We start from the raw sequence: 8,519 nt of genomic DNA on the forward strand, positions 1-8,519 counted from the left end.
AACCACCCATACTTCAGTCAGTACTACATATTCTTAGCAATTGATTCAGCGTAGTGAAATAACCATATACATAATAAACATTATTATTATTATTATTATTATTATTATTATTATAGGGAGCCGGGATAGCTCAGTTGGTATAGCAGCGAATTACGGCCGAGTTTCAATTCGCGGCAGGTGCAAGATATTTTTTTCTGCACAGTGTTCAGATCGCATCCCATAGAATTGGTACCAGGGGCACATTTTCCGGGGGTAAAGCGGCTGGGATGTGAAGCTGGCCACTCAACTCCATCTAGCGACGAAGTCAAGTGTGGTGGAGCTGCACTACCACCTTTCCATACGTCTTCATGGCTGGGTCATAACGAACTAAGGACAGGGACAGTTTTAACTTTTTTCCCCCACCGTGATTACTGTTATTTTTGCTGAAGAAGAAGAAGAATCGAGGCATTATCTGTTGCGGGAGAAATTCAACTCCCAAAATTCAGATTAAATTGCCATAAGTTTGAAGAACATGGTCTTCTGAGCTGCAACGCCGTGTAGTTAGAGGGAAGCGTGACTTTTCTTCAGGGTCCGTTTAAACTGCTGGGTTGGTTCGTGTGGTGTGTAGACCATCGCGAATAAGCAGCGGGTTAGAGGCTTTAAGTTCATTCATTCAGCAAGAAGACCATTTAATAATCACCAACACGACTACAGTGTAAGGAATTAGTAGTTTAGTTATATACTATCTTAAAACATACTGCGCATTATTGCTAGCCGCTTGGCGTTTGTATAACTTACCTAGTTGGAAGAAGCTGTTGTTAAATGGCCATGAATCGGGCAGGAACGTTACTTTGGTGACTTGCTCATGTGTTGGAAGGTGATTTGTGGTTGCCGTTGATGGGCAGTCAGTGAGCAGTAAACGGCGTGTAACTTTGCTCTGGCAACATAATTTAATCACGTTGACACTGGTTACTATAGCGACGGGACTAGGGAAACCTGGTACGAGTGTCTCATTATGTAATATATTTATTTCAATTCATGTCAGTTCTATGTTTATTTGCTTGCTTACTCACCGGCCCGAAGACCAGTTAAGTAAGCAGTAGCAAAGAAAGGAAACAAAGCACACGCATGCACATATAAAGTACAAAACAAGGCAATTTGTATCATTTGGAGAATAATTAAAATTCCATTAGTGCAGTGACGCCAAACGTTGAGCAGTGAAAAAATATACGATTATGTAGTATATTAATATTGACTGTATTTTAATAATTAAGACGGTAAAGGTAAAATTGTCCCTGTGCTTAACTAATTAAGCACTACGCCATGAAGGCGTATGGGGAGGGGATATATACATCCACATTTTCTTGACCTCGACACTAGCTGGAGGTGAGTGGTCAGCTTCACGCCTTTGCCGCTTTATCCCCGGGGAAATAGCCCCCGGTACCCATTGAATAGGAGGCTGGGAAGGCCCAAAAACCATTCTGGACGATATGGAGAAAAGGAGATTCTGACCCTACCGGGACTCGAACTCCGATCCCTCTGTCGTCTGTCCCGTAGTCAGTCGCTATACCAACTGCGCTGTCCGAGCTCAAAAATAGGAGAGTTGCTTTCACAGATTTGTCTCTCTCAGAACATATATATATATATATAAGAAGTATGTTTTACGTTTCAGAACTGTAATCCACTCGAAGATTACTTTTCTACATAATCGTCCTTTACAGTGAGACATTTATCCAACTGGCACGCTAGTTTTTTGATGTCATGTTGGATAAACTGTATGCGTTATGCCTGGAATTATACCCTTGTTGCTTTCATGTCCTCAAGAATCTGGTTTGAATCAACGGCCCGCACTTGGTGCCAGATTGGGATGGTTTATTTTGCCGCATTCGCTGTTGAGATCGAAATGAAGCCGGGTCTGAATTTCGTGAAAGTAAATTTCCGAACCGTCCTTGTGTATTCCATTGATATTTATAGTTCTGATCATGAAATTAGTCCACAGACTACCTTGAGTACAGCGGGTTACGCGTGAACCTCTGGCCGCTCATTGCACACCACTGCAAGCCATTAATGAGTCTTAGAATGCAAGATGACAGCCTCATCACGGGGTTTATTTTTGGAGACAAGATGTAGCCCCGGGTATAATTCGATTCATAGGTTACAGAACAAAATATGAGCTTTCTTGACGGGGGCTGCAGTGTTTAAAATCAGTTAACCTCATCTCAAAATTTTACTGTGTACTGCCCTCCATTACTTGTAGGAATGCAGGGAAACATCTCAGTTTATGATGCATAACGCTTTCTTACACATAGAGTAGTTGCTTACATCGGTCCATGAATTCAGTCAGGTAAATCGCTGCTGATCCCCGCCGTTATGGTCATTATCACACGTATTTCGGAGTCCCGCAGGACAAATGACCATATTTTACTGTCTCATGACTTTGGGAGTCTTGCACGGTCTTGCAACTCCGTCTCATGACTTCAGAAGAATTCCCCACATACGATACCCATGTCCGTGATGTTTGGCCTTTATGTACTGTAATTGGCAGTTTGTTGCTATGGACCAGATATATAGCTCGGGATATAGAAAATATGAAGCTTTACTATGATTTTTTTCGGGGTAGGAAACCCCAGAAAAAGAACTGCATGGAAGACAGAGACTGCGATGGGAAAATGATAATGAAATGGAAATAGAGAATAATTTTTCAGGTGAATTGGATTTAATTGGCGCAGGGTATTTTACAGTATCGCACATACAAAAAAGAAACTCCGTGGCTTGTAGTCTGCAAGCGGACTATACCGAGCGAGCGACCGCCACTTGTCGGCGAAGTTAGTGCCAACTTTAGCGGATAGAACTTGTCGCGTGGTCAGCGCAACGAATCCCCGCGGCCGTAAATATCAATTTTCTAGACCGGAGTCGCTGTTTCCTTGAAATATCAGTTATCCTCACGAGGCTGAGTGAACCCCGTTTTAGACCCACTACTCAGAAAATCTGGTAGCGCCGGAAATGGAACCCGGGTTCTCTGAATCTGTAGCCAGGAACTCTGACCACTATACCACAGAGGCGGTTGTATCTCACGTACAGTGGAGAGTATTTTATTACGTCTGTGATGAACGTCTTGATTCTAATACTGTGTTGGTTTTATGTTAATTTTTCTTCATAGGTTATATCTGCGTGCATGTCGTGATGAAAGGTATTAGGAACGTAACATGCGTCTCGCAAGCCTAATGGGCCTTTGCGAAGAGTGTTGGGGTATCCCTGGACTGGGCTAATGTGGCTCGTCGCTTAATGGTCGGTACAAATTTAAACATCCGTTCCAAGTTGTACGGATGACAACGATTTATTTAAAAGGCACAGCGGCATCTGGGTTAATAGAGCAGAAAGAGTCAACAGAAGGGCCAGACACTTGTTTATGTTCTTTGCGGCCCCCAAGTTTAAGCTTCTTAATCCGAGTGAAATATTTGATTAATTTCTTCTAAGCATAATTTCTGAAACTGAATGTTGTAGGATCGACAGTATGTGGCTTATATAGCGTAGAATCGATGTCGTAGATGACCTGTTGTTTTTTTTTTATCGCTAGTGTGGTGGGACTAAGTCCCTTGTACTGCGGCCACTTCTGGCCTATTGTACCAGTCCCAGATGATAGGTGAGGGCGATTGTGGAGTAATTGGTGGAATGAAGATTGGCAGGGGAAACCGAAGTACTCGGAGAAAACCTGCCCCAGCAATACTTTGTCCACCACAAATCCCACTTGACGAGACCCGAGATCGAACCCGGGCCGCCGCGGTGGGAAGCGAGCGACTAACCGCTTTAACTATGGCGCGGCCTGAACTGTTGTTAGTAAGGGAGGAGAAGTTAGCATTTGTCACCTGTTTTCAAAATGTCCCGACACTTGGCTGAAGTGACCGAGGAAAGTGATAGGAAACCTCAGTGAGATTCACTGGTCTATGGGCCAATATTCATATGCGAAACTTCCTGAATTCGACGTTCTGTTTTAAAACAAGGTGGCAGAGATGGTATGCTGCATAAATTATGAAGGTTACTGTCGTTTGGTGTAGGGACACATGATAGTGTATTTGGATGGGGCACTCTGCTACAAGCCGGAAGGTCGCGGGTTCGATTTCCAATGATGTCATTGAATTTTTCAATTGACCAAATTCTTCTCTGTGGTCCACTCGGCCTGTAACAGAAGTGAGTACCAGGAACCTTCCTGGGGGTAAAGGGCGGTCGGCGCTTAAGACTGACAACTTCGCAATTTGTGTACCGATTGTTTAGCGAGTGTGGGAGCCTCGACGTCTCACAACGCTATGGGCCTCCACGGCTTTTTACGTGGATAGCTGTACCTCTTATTTACAGAAGCTGTGTACATTTTAATGTATGTGTGGAAAAACAAAAAGAACGCCGTGAAGTAAAACTGGAAAGGGCACACAAATTACCGTATTTACGCATGTATAGGCCGCACATTTTTTGCCAAAAATTCAAGAGGAAAACTGGGGTGCGGCTTATATTCGAAATATTTGAAATCACACTTCATTTAAAAAAAATTATATTCATAATTAGTAATACAGGATGTTCTACTCCTGAAATAATATTCCAAGAAAATTATTTTTTCTGTAATTTCTGTCTGAAAATTGTGCTGCGGCCTATACACGCACGCGTAAATACGGTATATTTGATGCGTTAATAGCAGCTCCTGTGCTTATGTACGGAAGTGAAAACTGGGCTCTGAAAAGATCCGAAAGGAGGAAAGTTGTAACACCAGAAATTGTCTTTTTAAAGCGTGTCTCTTGATATGCACTTGCAGTCCATGTATGCGGGGACACGATAGCGTAGTTGGTTTAGGCACTGTATTACAAGCTGGAAGATTGCGGGTTCGAATACCGATGAGGTGGATTTTTTCAATTTACCTAATCGAACAGGCTAGTAAAAGCCTGCCTTGAAGTGGATGATGGTGATGAGTGTGTTCTGGGATGTATCACCATGTAGTCTAATAAATGTCGACTGTCGGACTGCTCTGTGTCACATCCCAGAGGAAAGTAATGCGCATACTCATTTGTGTCAGACAGGATTGGACCCCGCGACCTAGCGCCGAGCCGCGACCGATATAGCCCTATCCTGCCAGACATACCGCAACATCTGTTCCTGTATCCTTGAATCGTGTCTTAATAAGATATTTCTGTAACAAATGAGTTTCCATTATAATATACCCAGTGAATGGAAGTTTCGTGTTCTGTCCTGTGATACCGACCGCTTCAGGGTGTAGTTTTGCTTGCGTGTTTACAGACGCCGAAATTTCTGTTTCACAGTCACGTCTAATTAAATATACATTTGTGATATTTGAAAGCAAATAATCTTCTATATGTCGGTCATTTTAGCCGAGCGGTTTAAGGCATGTACTGTCTTCGCTCACTCGGAAGCCGGGGTCGTGGGTTCCAATCCCACACAAGGCATGGATGTTTGGTATGTGTACGTGTTTATTCTGTGTTTGTGTTGTCCTGTGTTTAGGAAGAGGCCTTGCGACGAGCTGATCACCCGTCCAAGGAGTCCTACTGTCTGTGAAATGATCATGAAACTGAGAAATCAGCCCTATGCTCCAAAGTGGGAGCAAGAGAAGAGAGAGAGAGAGAGAAAAGAAATATGCGGTGGGGGATAGTTGGAAAAGATTTTCGAATGATGAGAATCACGTAAAGGCCAAAAGGAAACTCTTGCAGGAACGCAATTATAGTATACACTATGTCGGAACTTTTCCTTGTCTCACAGAGATATTGGGTTTTCGGACTTTATCCATCGTCCTAGTTTTTAAGATAACTAATAAAAACACGACCTTTCGGCAACTGGATCTGTTTCCGTCCTCAGGTGAGGGAAAAACACCTATTCTGTTGGGTCCCTTAGAAAAAGTCCGAAAACCCAATATTTCTGTGTGTTATACACCATCGTCAGAATCCTGTAGTAACTACTTGTTCCTTGTCTGTTTTCTCGATGTCTTTCAGCCGTCGTCCGTCTTTCGCTACGCACTGCGGACAAAGAATTTCTGTAAGAGCGGAAGGAGGCGGATGTTATGCGTACTTTTGTCTTAAGTTTTGGTATCCAGAAATAAGTGAGACTGCGCTGTTTCATGGATCAACAAACAGTTTCAACTTAGAAGAGATGAGACTACATTCTGCTAAACTTGAACGCAAGAAATGACTTGTTGGCATGTCGTAAAACTCGTTTATAATGACGTCCATCTGAACACCTCCGAGGTTCAGTCCTTCAGAGTTTTATAACGAGCAGCTTAAGACAGAATTTGTTGAGGCACTTCCGGTAGCGTAGTTGGTTGAGGCACTATGCTACAAGAAGTTGCGGGTTCGAGTCCCGATGAAGTCATTTGAATTTTTAATTGACTTAATCCTTGAATCCGCACTATGTCCCTGTGGTCGACTAATCCTCTAACAGAAATGAGTACCAGGAATCTTCCTGGGGGGTAAAGGGTGGCTGGCACGTAAGGCTGACAACCTTACCACCATCTGTGAGCCGATTGTCTAGACAGGATTTGAGAACCTCGACGCCTCACAACCCTATGGGCCTTAACGGCCTGTTACAATGATAGTTTACTTTTACGCCCTTTTCCAGTGTATTAAGTATTTAGGGGTATATCGCGAAATTTCGATTATAGTGTTTAGGAACGCAGATGCTGCAAATTGAAGCCAGTCGATACCACTGGATTTATAGATTTTCCTTCCGTTTCTTGTAACAGATTCACTAAACGGTAAGTTCCGTGAATGGGAAACGTCGGTTAAGATCGTAAAATGACGCCATGCTCCTGCTGGTTCATTGTGATATTTGCAGAGTCTTGGAGTGTCCTCTGTTGTTTCGTTTGTCACCCATGTCGAAGTTATTCGACTTAACTGAAAATTAAACTGATGAGGTATAAGGTCCTTTTGTAATGTAGATGACATGTTTTGATACAGGTCCCCGCCAAAAGCCCATCATAACCTATTTTTGAGTTCTATATTAATGCTATAATGTAACTTTGCAACAAGAAATGACATGGCGCGCTTCAAAACGTCATATTGAGTTTACGATCGGACGTAAGTAAATCCTAACATAAATATTTTTGGGAAATAAGTTTAAGTAATATGTAAGATTTGAGGCTTTCATGGCGGTGACTATGAAGAAAGNGTTTAAGTAATATGTTTTACTCTAAGTGTTCATAAGTGACTTTCAGATATTTTATTACATTGCGTCTTCTGGTCACAAACAGAACAGCAGGCCTCCATCCCTTATGCTCTTCTTGCATGCTAAATTGCTTAGAACAGTGACATTAGTGTGTACTATTTTATTAGCACATACAATACATGTCACAGTTATTATTGCTGTTGCATTTATGCGCAGAAATATGTTCTAATTATACTAACTTCTGCCATACAAAATGTTGTGTTTACATATATAAAATTTCTATCCCTATAATACTTTTGTTGTAACGTGCAGTGTGACTTGTATTGATAATGGATAACTTCAGCGCTTTCTCTTCCACGTCATAGTAAAATTATGATTTCACGCCTGGCGCTTCAACTTTGCTCCTAGGGAACCAGCCGGACGTAGCTGCAGTTTACTGAAGTTGTAACAGTGTTATAGCAGGCACAAATGTCATGATCAGATTTTAATATACGAGTTCGATATGGTTACCAGCGGAGGCGGCCCTCCTGTCCCCAATTTACCCTGACCAATGAGGCTGCTGCTGTTGTGATGGTTGGCTTGACCACCCCATATAATTAAAACATTACAATATGACTATTTTCAACTCTAGTAAACACATTCCATTCTTGGTAAACTGTAATTAACATGAGTTGGCTCCCAGAGTTACGCAGTAGAAACGTGGGACTTAAAATTATATATGTGACGCTTAAGTTTACCCCCTCTTTACCCGTGTTTTAAAATAATTGAGACGCCCTTGTAGGCCATTTTTGTTTATCTGGGGCACGCGGTAGTGTAGTTATTTGAGGGGCTATGCTACAAGCCGGAAGGTCGATAGTTCAAGTCCCGATGAGGTCATTAGATTTTTTTTTTCAATTGACCTAATCCTTCCAGCCTCACTGGCCCTGGGGTTGACTCAACCTCTAACAGAAATGAGTGCCAGGAATATTATTTGGGGTAAAGGGTGGCCGGCGCGTAAGGCTGACAACTTTGCCGCCGTCTATGAGCCGATTGTCTAGAAAATGTGGGAACCTCAACATCTCACAACCTTATGGGCCTCCATGGCCTGTTACAGGGATAGCTTTACTTTTTACTTTTACTTTTACTTTATTGAATTCCATACGACCACATTCTTTAAGGTAAACACACGGTGGTTGGTGATATTGTCCAATCCGTATGAGAAAAGGTTTAGTCACATAGAACCATGTAGGATTTGAGGTTCTCACCATGCTGAAGCATTCATTGAGTCCGACAAAGGTTTGGGCTAGGTACTTTGTTGAAGGTTGCACTGAAATTTCTCCACCTTATCGTGGTGAGGGGGTTTGAGTATGCCAGGGACCCTGAGAGCTATACCAGCGGTAGCGTAG

General features: G+C 42.6%; 1 protein-coding gene across 1 annotated transcript in view; it reads left to right on the forward strand.

Moving 5' to 3' along the window:
- Positions 1-8,519, forward strand: part of LOC111869424 (trichoplein keratin filament-binding protein) — a 119,848-nt gene that overhangs the window by 21,978 nt on the left and 89,351 nt on the right. The gene's annotated exons all lie outside the window — the stretch shown is intronic.

Source organism: Cryptotermes secundus, unplaced genomic scaffold (assembly GCF_002891405.2).
Source record: "Cryptotermes secundus unplaced genomic scaffold, Csec_1.0 scaffold813, whole genome shotgun sequence".
Lineage (NCBI taxonomy): Eukaryota > Metazoa > Arthropoda > Insecta > Blattodea > Kalotermitidae > Cryptotermes > Cryptotermes secundus.